The sequence below is a fragment of the Oryx dammah genome, unplaced genomic scaffold (genome assembly GCF_014754425.2).
Source record: "Oryx dammah isolate SB20612 unplaced genomic scaffold, SCBI_Odam_1.1 HiC_scaffold_4, whole genome shotgun sequence".
Lineage (NCBI taxonomy): Eukaryota > Metazoa > Chordata > Mammalia > Artiodactyla > Bovidae > Oryx > Oryx dammah.
The window spans coordinates 2677580-2690142 of record NW_024070188.1 but is presented as its reverse complement, the minus strand read 5'-3'; the positions used below and the strand labels follow the sequence as shown (position 1 = coordinate 2690142).

The 12563-nt window shown below is 39.6% G+C and overlaps 1 long non-coding RNA gene across 1 annotated transcript in view; it reads left to right on the top strand.

Annotated features, from left to right (window-relative positions):
- Positions 1 to 199: 199 nt before the first annotated feature.
- LOC120862901 overlaps positions 200 to 12563 on the top strand; it is a 29848-nt gene continuing 17484 nt past the window's right edge. The window contains exon 1 of the long non-coding RNA XR_005720876.1: positions 200 to 1259. This is a non-coding gene — a long non-coding RNA (uncharacterized LOC120862901). The remainder of the gene's footprint in view (positions 1260 to 12563) is intronic.

The window sequence follows — 12563 nt, the reverse complement described above, 5'->3', positions numbered from 1 at the left end:
CGCCGCCGCCGCCCCCAGCGCGGCTCCCCCTCAGCAGCCCGGGCTCTCGCGCGGGCGGAGAGGCTTCGGCGCCGCGCAGAGCCCCGCCGCGTGGCGCCTGCCGCCCGGCCCTCCGTGGCGAGGGCCCAGCGCGGCGCCGGCTCGGCCCACACACGCCGGGTCCCGAGGCGCTGGCGGGCCGGGCCGGCGCTGCCTTCGGCCTCCGTGGCAGCACGGGGGGCTGAGAAGGACTCTGGGTTCATTCCTCTGCGGAGGCCTTCGGGCTTAGACCGTAGCCAGCTGGAGAGAAAAGGTCGAGGTAGTGCGGCCACACATGTGGAGAGTGATTTGTGGTCGTCTTCATTTTAAAAACGTTTTCAAGGCAATTCATCAGGGAAGTTGCTACAGTACCCTTCGGGTGACAGTGTAAATTTAAAAAAAAAAAAAAAATCGTGTCTTTTTGTGTACCTGAAACTTCAAAAGCCGTCCCGCTGCCTTGCCAGTCAGTCAGGCCTTGTGACTCCAGGTGACTGTCATGTTCGTTTTTATTTTTTTAGTTAAAGAAATGTCATGTTCACTAATGAATATTTGGAAAATACAGAAAAGGAAAGAAGTTATGCATAGTTCCACCGCGAAACTCACGACTCCTTTTGGTGTGTAGTCTTCCAATCGAACATTTTTCTTAAATCCCTCACTGTCTTCCCTGGGGAAAAAAAAACACACAAATGTATGCTGTATATCCATGAAAATTCAACAGCAACTGAAATGATACAGGAAAACTATGATTGAGTCAATCAAGGAATGAACTATTTTAATTGCCCGGAGGCCAAGGTATAAATCAAAAAACTGTCTTTAAACCTTCTTTTAAAGTCTTTTCCTGAGATGAACTAATAACCTTTCCTGACTTAGTAAGAGTGATATAATGAATATGTTCTCATTTGCTATTTTTGTTGCTTGGGGAGACTTAAGTTGTGATGGCCTATGGCAGGGTCTGTGCCAATGACAGTATCCTGCTCAGGCTGGTAGATCATAGCCACATGCGGGAGACTGGACTCGTTTGTACAGATACTAAGATGAACCTTGGGAAAGAATTTTTGAGTTTAAAATCCACACGTGCATTGAAAATGGAAGAAGGTGCCAGAAGTCTAGGAATATGGATGGCCTCTGAAAGCAGGAAAAGGCAAGGAAACTGATTCTTCCCTAGAGCTTCCAGGGAGCAAAGCTGACATCTGGATTTCAGCCCAATGAGACAGATGTTGGACCTCTGACCCTACAAAACTGTAAGATAATAAATTTCTAAATTGCCAAATTAATGGTAGTTTATTACAGCAGCTGTGGAAAACTAATACCCATGAAATGAGAAAGAAGGTGCAGTTACAGTTACAGAAAAGATGTCTTTTAAGCAATCTGAGTTAGGATCTTTCAAAGTCCACTATTTTATTTTTAAGTAGTGTGAATTTCAGTTTATTTCTTTGGTATTCCTTGATTCCAGTTTTAAAAGAGAAATACCGATTAAACCAATGGGTCTCAAACTTCAGCATGCATCAAAATCACCTGAAAAGGCTTGTTAAAACAGATTGCTCTGCCCCTCCGCTGTAGTTTCTGATTTACTGGGTCTGGAGTGGGCCTTAGATTTGCATTTTTAACAAGTTCACTGGTGATGCAGAGCCTGCTGATCAGGGGACCCACAATGTGAAACTCTCTAGATTAACTGTCTCTAGATTCCTTTCCAGTTCAGTTATTCTTACTCTATGAGTCTGCAGTTTACTAATACAAGTGAAGTTATCAGTTTCCATATTCAAATATAAAATTAAAGATATTTTCAGAAATCACTGTTCTTCCATATAAATATGATCAACTAAGAATTGATGGTATCATGTATCCCTTTATCCAGAATATCCAGATATCCATGATTTTCGGGGCTTAGAAAACTTCAGATTTAGGATATATCCCTGAAACTTAGATGTATTTAGTATGTATGCAAATATATACTTAGAATATTTACAAATATTTAATTATTAACTCTTAGTTTCTGTATTAAACAGTTTAATTCTGATATATAAGATAGAGAAAAATTAGACTATTTCAGATTTGAGTGAATGAGTAGTTACAATGGGTATATTAAGCTACTTCATTTTTTGTAAATATTCCATTAAAGAAAATATAGAAAAAAAGGACAATAAAAATAGGGTACTGCTGCCTAAAATTCTAACTCTAATCCATAGCTTTGCCAATCTCTTTTTACTCACTCTGGTCACCTACTCCCAAGGTGGAACCCTGGACCTACCTGTCTTCCAAACTCCCTGTAATGTGGTTGGAGACAGTAACTCAAAAAATCCCTGTCTCCACATGTATAATATCATGTAAGAATTGAATTGCCAGTCTATGTCCGATGCAGGATATGGCACGCTTGGGGCTGGTACGCAGGGATGACCCAGAGAGATGTTGTGGGGAGGAGGGTGGGAGGGGGGTTCATGTTTGGGAACGCATGTGCACCCGTGGTGGATTCATGTCAATGTATGGCAAAACCAATACAGAATTGTAAAGTAAAATAAAAAATAAATTAAAAAAAAAAAATCCCTGTCTCCAGTCACAACCATTGTGACCATTTGCAGTCTCATCACAATCCCTAAACACACCCTAATGCCTTCTCAACATTCCCACTCTCCTTAATCCACTAGAATTTGTCTTCTTTTCAGTAGAATGTGCTGATTCTACAATTTACAATCTTTGGGATGTTTTGACCACACCATAAAGTTAAGAGCTTTGCAGGCAGTGTAGCCTGTCGAAACTATTTCAAAATCATGTATTCAGGGGTCTCCATATCATGAATGCCTTCAGTTTATGTGCATTCTGAGCCCTTGAAGAAAGAATAATCAGTAGTAATGACCAATGGACCAGTGGACCAGCATTTTCAAGGCTACAATCCTGTGCAGGTAGAATTCAGAAGAAAACAGAACTGAAAGAGTTCACGGGATTCGTTGGAAGGATGGAAGAGTGTGAGACCCTATCCAAAGCTACTGCTCTCCTGGGATTGTTGGTTCATCAATAGTGTTGCCATTCACTCAGCTTCACAAAACAGAAACCTAGAAATCATTCTTGACTTGTTTTTTGTTTTTTTTTGAAATTATATACATCTTCAATCTTGTACTTTTTACCATCCCAGTGGCCCCACCCTGGTCCTAGGATCTATTACCTCTCAGCCATACTGCAGGAATAAGCACTTCAAACAGATCATTCCTTGTTCTCTCTGCCCCTCCTCTAATCCATTTCTCACACAAAAGCCACAGTAATCTTTTTTTTTCTTTAATATGAATCAGATCAAAGCACTTTCAGATTAAAACCATTCAAAGATTTCCCACTGCTCTTAGGATAAAATCCTAAACCTTTAATTGGTCTACCAGGCCCTCCCTTCCTACTTTACTAACCATCTTGCATCATTTTTACTTCTTAATTTTGCTCCAGCCACTTTGTACTTCCTTCAGTTCCTCAAATACTACTTCTTTTCTACTTCAGGGCCTTTAAACATGTTTTACCTTTTATCTGTGTCTACAGAGTCCCATCTCTGCAAGAGATGGGAATACCAGACCACCTGACCTGCCTCTTGAGAAATCTGTATGCAGGTCAGGAAGCAAGTTAGAACTGGACGTGGAACAACAGACTGGTTTCAAATAGGAAAAGGAGTACGTCAAGGCTGTATATTGTCACCCTGCTTATTTAACTTACATGCAGAGTACATCATGAGAAACACTGGACTGAAAGAAGCACAAGCTGGAATCAAGATTGCTGGGAGAAATATCAATAACCTCAGATATGCAGATGACACCACCCTTATGGCAGAAAGTGAAGAGGAACTAAAAAGCCTCTTGATGAAAGTGAAAGTGCAGAGTGAAAAAGTTGGCTTAATGCTCAACATTCAGAAAACAAAGATCATGGCATCTGGTCCCATCACTTCATGGGAAATAGATGGGGAAACAGTGGAAACAGTGTCAGACTTTATTTTGGGGGGCTCCAAAATCACTGCAGATGGTGACTGCAGCCATGAAATTAAAAGATGCTTACTCCTTGGAAGAAAAGTTATGACCAACCTAGATAACATATTGAAAAGCAGAGACATTACTTTGCCGACTAAGGTCCGTCTAGTCAAGGCTATGGTTTTTCCAGTGGTCATGTATGGATGTGAGAGTTGGACTGTGAAGAAGGCTGAGTGCCGAAGGATTGATGCTTTTGAACTGTGGTGTTGGAGAAGCCTCTTGAGAGTCCCTTGGACTGCAAGGATATCCAACCAATCCATTCTGAGGGAGATCAGCCCTGGGATTTCTTTGGAAGGAATGATGCTAAAGCTGAAACTCCAGTACTTTGGCCACCTCATGGGAAGACTCTGATGCTGGGAGGGATTGGGGGCAGGAGGAGAAGGGGGCGACCGAGGATGAGATGGCTGGATGGCATCACGGACTAGATGGACGTGAGTCTGAGTGAACTCCGAGAGTTGGTGATGGACAGGGAGTCCTGGCGTGCTGCGATTCATGGAGTTGCAAAGAGTTGGACACAACTGAGCGACTGACTGAACTTAAGAGTCTTACACCAGTAGGTTAATACATTTCTATATTCAGATGAATACAAGTATATATAGACAAGTGGATACAGTATATTTAAAATAATCATTGCCAAGGAAACTTCAGAGTTCTAGAACCCAGACTCCTTAGAGACTATCTAATACTTACAGAGATCCAGAAAATATCTTTGCCCAGAGTTGCATTGTGGTAGAAATTTAGGAAAAATACCTTAAAAAGGATCAATAGTCCAGGTATGAACCCAGGGTTTGGCTCTGAAGATTTTGCTGAAAAAACTTGACCTAAGAACTGACAAAAGGAAGTGTGGTATTGGTAATAGATACATAGGAACACAGCTTCCTCTCTGTCTATGGCTATAAATTCTTTGTATCACAGCTGGTGTTTCCTCTATTTTAGCCAGACTTAAAATGCTGTTTGTAAAACTATACTTGAATAAACTGACTCTTACATTATGCTGCTGCTGCTAAGTTGCTTCAGTCGTGTCCGACTCTGTGTGACCCCATAGACCGCAGCCCACCAGTCTTCCCTGTCCCTGGGATTCTTCAGGCAAGAACACTGGAGTGGATTGCCATTTCCTTCTCCAATGCATGAAAGTGAAAAGTGAAAGTGAAGTTGCTCAGTGGGGTCTGACTCTTCACGACCCCATGGACTGCAGCCCAGCAGGCTCCTCCATCCATGGGATTTTCCAGGCAAGAGTACTGGAGTGGGGTGCCATCGCCTTCTCCTGGTGGGCCTTAATAGTTATTAATAGAATAGCAACCCAATTTTATTTTTTAAAATTTCTTCTTAATGCAGATTTTGATACAGTAGGTCAGGGTAGAGCCTGGGATTCTCAGGTTTTTTGTTTGTTTAGCAGGCCAGACAGCAAGTAGGATCTTAGTTCCCTGACTAGGGATTGAAACCATGACCCCTTAACTAGAAGTGGAGAATCTTAACCACTGGACTGCCAGGGTAGTCCTGCAACCCGCTTTTAATACATATATTTCCTTGAAAATGCACCTATAAATCTTGTTCTTTTAAACACTACACTTAGAAGCATAGCATATGGTTAGTCCATGACTAAATATATAAGTTTCAAAAGACAATTCTAGATTCTGCAAATTATATCTGGTAGATGGTTTTTGAAGGGCAAAGTACATTTGTGTCAGATGCACAGTGTGGCCAAAAATTTTTGAAAAATAATAAAAAGAAATGAACCTTGAATGTTTTTAGCACATGAGAATCTTGTATATGTTTTTGTTATATGCTTATTTAATGTAATTTCTTCAATATTCCACTTCACTTTCAACTTGTTGATTATATTATTTTTGCTCTTGTTTAATCCTACTATGCTTCATGTTCCTTCCAGTTCTTTTAGACAATGCTTTTCTGTCCCTCTTTCATGTTCCAGGCTTTTTCCTAGGACTTTATCATGCAGTTTAGTTGCTAAAATTTTAATGTTTAAAAATTTTAACTTTTGATTAAGTGAAAAACAAATTTTTTTAAATTATAAATGAATATATCCTCAAAATAACACATTTCTTATAATAGTCAATTTCTACCATGTACCTTCAGTGTCAACAATTATAGCTATAAATTAATACCTTCAATGTCAACAATTTATATAAACATATAAATATAAGTTTTCTGGTGATCAGGGCTGAATTTTTACTTTCCTGGATCCTAGGCACCTTTGTCTTCATGGGCCCTTCCTCCACAAGAAATATAATTTTTTTTTTTTTCACAGCCACCAGTATTTATTTTTTATAAGTTCATAACTATTTTATAACCATTCATAACCATTTTCCCACTAGGAAATTAGCTAAAAATTTTAAATATATTTAAAGTTGGTGAAGCTACTGTGAGCTGAACATTCTCATTCACTGATGCTGTTAATTTAAAGAAGAGTAAATTTTCTGGAAAGCCATTTGACAATGTATCAAGGTTTAAAAGTTCTATTTCCTTTGTCTCTATTATATACGCATTTGTGCACGCATGTGTGCATGTTCAGTCGTGCCCCACTCTTTGTGACCCCATGGACTGTAGCCTGCCAGGCTCCTCTGTCCATGGGATTTCCCAGGTAAGAGTACTGGAATGGGGTGCCATTTCCTTCTCCAGGAAATCTTCCTGACCCAGGGATCAAACCTGCATCTTTTGCACGTTTCCTGCATTGCAGGCAGATTCTTTACCACTGAGCCACTGGGGAAGCCCCTCCCCACTATATCTTGGAGATAATAGGTAGTTTATTAATTTGGAATTCTATATATATTTTTTTATTTAATTTTTTAAAATGAGGTGTAGTTGATTTATAATATTAGTTTACAACATAGTGATTCAAAATTTTTGTAGATTATACTGTTTAAAGTTATTATAAAACATTGGCTATATGACCTGTGCTACACAATATATTCCTATAGCTTATTTACTTTACACATAGGAGATTTTACCTCTTGATTCCCCACCCTTACCTTGCCCTTCCACCTTTCCTCTCCCTACTGGTAAACACTAGCTTGTTCTCTGTATCTGTGATTCTATTTCTAGTTTGTAATATTCATTCATTTATTGTTTAGATTCCACTTTAAGTAATACAATATTTGTCTTTTACTGTATGGCTTATCTCACTAAGCATAATCCCATCTGAGCCCATCTATGTTGTTGCAAATGCCAAGATTTCACTCATGCGTGTGTGTGTGTGTGTGTGTGTGTGTGTATACATGGAATACTATATATATACACACACACACTGTGTGTGTGTTCCGTGTATGATTTACTAGGTATATTATCAAGATCTCATAACCAACATTTACTAAACATCTACTGTTATTTTTATTTTATGAGGAGAAACTGAGACCCAGTAGGCCTAATAACTTTTCCAGGGTTTTTTTTGTCCCCCCTCCCCCTCCACCTAGAAGGAGATAGAACTGAGATTTGAGCTGACATCCATCTAGCCTCCAAAGTTCATACTCTCCTATCATTATCTTGTGGATAATGATCCCAGAGGTAGATATAATCAGGGGGACTGGAAACCAGCTTTTAAACATGAAATAATGCACTAAAAATGGTAAAGAAATGTATTTCCTCGATCATCATTGTATTTTTCCTGTTTATTGAACTCTGCTGATGGCTTTCTTCTTTTAGGCTCTTGATTCCTGAGTCCTTGCTTCCAGTTAATAGCAGCAAAAGAATGAAGTAATGGCTTGCAACGTAATTTTCTGAGAGTGCTGTTTAATGCTGACTCCCAACGAAAGCTGACGAGGGTTTTGGATCTTTCATTACTTTCACTTTTCAGTTTGAACTGCTTCCTCTCTTCTGCAAAATACAAAACAAGTAAAGGTAACTTCAAAACACAAAACAAGTAAAGGTAACTTGCACTCAAGAGTTTTAGACTTTAAAAATCTTCACCTTGTGAGGTTAAAAGCCTCGTTTTATAGCTAACCTTCTCATCCATTTTTCTTAATATTGTCTCATTATAAATATAAACACATAAGATAATTTCTCTTTCTCCATCCACGTGCGTGTATGTTCCTCATTCCTTTCTGTTCTCTGATTCTTTTATTTCTCAAGAACATGATGTTAATGTAGGCCATTTTATAAAGTTGTGTTTTTGAAGAAGATGCTTTGGTGATCTCAAAGTTTACGAAACCTTTTCCCCCATCCCAGTGTAAAGGGACCACAGTGTTTTCAGTAATCACAGGCATAATAAATTAGGTACCAAAAAATACTAATGTATTCAGTTCAGTTCAGTTTAGTCACTCAGTCGTGTCCGACTCTTTGCATTCCCATGAATCGCAGCACGCCAGGCCTCCCTGTCCATCACCATCTCCCAGAGTTCACTCAAACTCAAGTCCATTGAGTCAGTGATACCATCCAGCCATCTCATCCTCTGTCGTCCGCTTTTCCTCCTGCCCCCAATCCCTCCCAGCATCAGTCTTTTCCAATGAGTCAACTCTTCGCATGAAGTGGCCAAAGTATTGGAGTTTCAGCTTTAGCATCATTCCTTCCAAATCCCAGGGCTGATCTCCCTCAGAATGGACTGGTTGGATCTCCTTGCAGTCCAAGGGACTCTCAAGAGTCTTCTCCAACACCACAGTTCAAAAGCATCAATTCTTCAGCGCTCAGCTTTCTTCACAGTCCAACTCTCACATCCATACATGACTACTGGAAAAACCATAGCCTTGACTAGACGGACCTTAGTTGGCAAAGTAATGTCTCTGCTTTTCAATATGCTATCTAGGTTGGTCATAACTTTTCTTCCAAGGTGTAAGCATCTTTTAATTTCATGGCTGCAGTCACCATCTGCAGTGATTTTGGAGCCCCAAAAAATAAAGTCTGACACTGTTTCCACTGTTTCCCCATCTATTTCCCATGAAGTGATGGGACCAGATGCCATGATCTTCGTTTTCTGAATGTTGAGCATTAAGCCAACTTTTTCACTCTCCACTTTCACTTTCATCAAAAGGCTGTTTAGTTCTTCTTCACTTTCTGCCATAAGGGTGGTGTCATCTGCATATCTGAGGTTATTGATATTTCTCCCAGCAATCTTGATTCCAGCTTGTGCTTCTTTCAGTCCAGTGTTTCTCATGATGTACTCTGCATGTAAGTTAAATAAGTAAGGTGACAATATACAACCTTGACATACTCCTTTCCTATTTGAAACCAGTCTGTTGTTCCATGTCCAGTTCTAACTGTTGCTTCTTGACCTGCATACAGGTTTCTCAAGAGGCAGGTCAGGTGGTCTGATATTCCCATTCCCACCTCTTTAAGAATTTTCCACAGTTTCTTGTGATCCACACAGTCAAAGGCTTTGGCATAGTCAATACAGCAGAAATAGATGTTTTTTTGGAACTCTTGCTTTTTCCATGACCCAGCGGATGTTGGCACTTTGATCTCTGGTTCCTCTGCCTTTTCTAAAACCAGCTTGAACATCTGGAAGTTCATGGTTCACGTATTGCTGAAGCCTGGCTTAGAGAATTTTGAGCATTACTTTACTAGCGTGTGAGATGAGTGCAATTGTGCGGTAGTTTGAGCATTCTTTGGCATGGCCTTTCTTTGGGACTGGAATGAAAACTGACCTTTTCCAGTCCTGTAGCCACTGCTGAGTTTTCCAAATTTGCTGGCATATTGAGTGCAGCACTTTCACAGCATCATCTTCCAGGATTTGAAATAGCTCCACTGGAATTCCATCACCTCCACTAGCTTTGTTTGTAGTGATGCTTTCTAAGGCTCACTTGACTTCACATTCCAGGATGTCTGGCTCTAGGTGAGTGATCACACCATCGCAATTATCTTGGTCGTGAAGATCTTTTTTGTACAGTTCTGTGTATTCTTGCCACCTCTTCTTAATATCTTATGCTTCCATTAGGTCCATACCATTTATGTCCTTTATCCAGCCCATCTTTGCATGAAATGTTCCCTTGGTATCTCTTAATTTTCTTGGAGAGATCTCTAGTCTTTCCCATTCTATTGTTTTCCTCTAATGTATTACAAGGATAGATAAGTAATCAAAAATGTTGTGGAGTATCCACATAAATGAAGTGCTTTGCAGCTGTTTACCAGTGAAGTAGATCTACTTGTACTTTTCAGGAAAGCATCCATGATTGCTTGGAAAGAAAAACCAAATTACAGACCAGTTCAATTTCATTTTTAAAGATAATTTATAAGTTTATATAGCTAATCTGTGTAGTGTAGGCTACTTCCAATGAAAGAGATTAGAAGGTTGACATAGAGGACTTTGTCTTCTTTTTAATGGAATTTTAAGTAGTTTTTGGATTGTAGGTAACTAGTGTTTTTCAGTATTTTCAAATAATTTTAAGCTAACAAAAGAGAAGGAAATGGCAACCCACTCCAGTATTCTTACCTGGAAAACTCCATGGCCAGAGGAGCCTAGCAGGCTACAGTCCATGGGGTCGCAAAACGTCGGCCATGGCTGAGCGACTGAGCACAACCAATAAATAAAACTATATTTTAAGACATTTACCTCAAAACTCAAAATTTTAACAGTATTAACTTATTTTTTTCATAAAAATATATGTTTTCTTGAAACAAAAATATGGTCATTGTGAACTTGCCCAGCTGGTATGTTTTTCTTCATCTGTTAGGCCTTGACCATCTTTGAGGACTTAAAATTTTAGATGTGAAAATAAAAGAGTTCTATGATCTTATAAGTTGTAAAACTGTATACAAGTCAGAATTGAATTTGGGCAACTGCCATTGATTCCTCTATTTTCTATTTGTTTATTATTATGAACTTGAAGAAAAGCTTGAGTTATTAAAAATGTAGAACTTATATGGTGACTATTAAGCCTATAATTCTACATTTTTAATAACTCAAGCTTTTCTTCAAGTTCATAATAATAAACAAATAGAAAACAGAGAACTTATATGGTGACTATTAAGCCTATAATATCTAATTGGGTACCCGAGATATTTTCCAGTTGAACGTTCTTTTGCAGCCTCTTGTCTCCAGCTGTGCATATAATTGGCGAGTTGACTTCTAGGAAGTAGATTTCATCTATAAAAGATCTCAACTGACATCCTTTTGAAACTTACTACTACTCTTCTGTGTTTTTGATGGACTTACCTGGTAGCTCAGACAGTAAGCGTCTGCCTACAGTGCAGGAGACCAGGTTCGATTCCTGGGTCAGGAAGATCCCTTGGAGAAGGAAACGGTAACCCACTCCAGTATTCATGCCTGGAAAATCCATGGACCAAGGAGCCTGGTGAGCTACAATCCATGGGGTCACAAAGAGTCAGACACGACTGAGCAACTTCTGTGTGTGTGTAAGCCTATAATACAGACATGTACTATGGCCTCTGTTTTAATTATTAGAAAAGCAAAGAGTGTAATATTATTAAGAATAGATACCAGCCTTTATCCATAATGTGACAAACTGGAGATTATATTCTTATGAAATCATGATAAAGATTAGAGGTTAGATAAAGAGTGAAGATATGTCAGGCCTTTAACCAGGAATTACTTAAAGAATGTTTATGATTATCTCCTTTTGGGAAAAGGTCATTATTTAGTTTGGAATGGAATGCATTATACAGTGAATCAGAGAACATCGTATGCTTGTCATCACCCCCATGTCCATGAAAGTATTCTATTTTCTATATACGACTGAACTTTTGGTTTGGGTCTGTGAATGAGTGTTCACTACATGAAGGCCCTAGCCACTTATGTAACAAACTTGGTAGAGTAGAATGAGTTATTGCTTCTGATCAACAGGAACAGGCTAGGGTGTACTATGTGAAATCTGAACTGTGGCTACAAACGCCAGCGCTGAGACCCCGCCTTGCCTCTTAGCCCCTTTCCCCAGTCAGGCTTTGTGGATGACTTATGGACAAGCCGTGGTCCTGAAGAAGCCGTTACCACCGAGGCATTAGACACTTCTCTCTGCCCTGGGAAGGCTCTGAGGACTCTGAGCGCAGTCTGCCCTGAGGCAGGCATAAAGGAATAGGGGGACAGGGAATTGTGCCATTTCCTTTTTACCTGCTGTTGTCACTAAATCAGCCAACTTGAGAAAAATATAAGTACCTGATCTACCTCTTTCAAGTCACATGGATAGGTCTGTCTTTGGTGTCTTCAATAGATTTAGAATCTGTCTGAAATATGTGGGTTTAGAAATGAACTAGAAATGTGTATGCTTATCCCTAAGGGGCTTGCCTCAGATGGTAAAGAATTTGCCTGCAATGCAAGAGACCCAGGTTCAATCCCTGAGTCAGGAGGATCCCCGAAGAAGTGAATGGCTACCCACTCCAGTATTTTTGCCTGGAGAATTCCATGGACAGAGGGGCCTGGAGAGCTCCAGTCCATAGAGTTCAAAAGGAATTTCTAATTGTTATAATAATGTAAAATCTTCTACAGTAAAATCTCTCAGTCATAATGAGAGAAAAAAAATACTGGCCCACAGTTCAATCTGCTATGTGATAAAAACAATTACTCTAGTATTATTGATATAGTTGACACATTTAAATAATATAGGAATCTCTACCTTCCCTCACAATGGCAGAAAAATCAAACCCAATGTA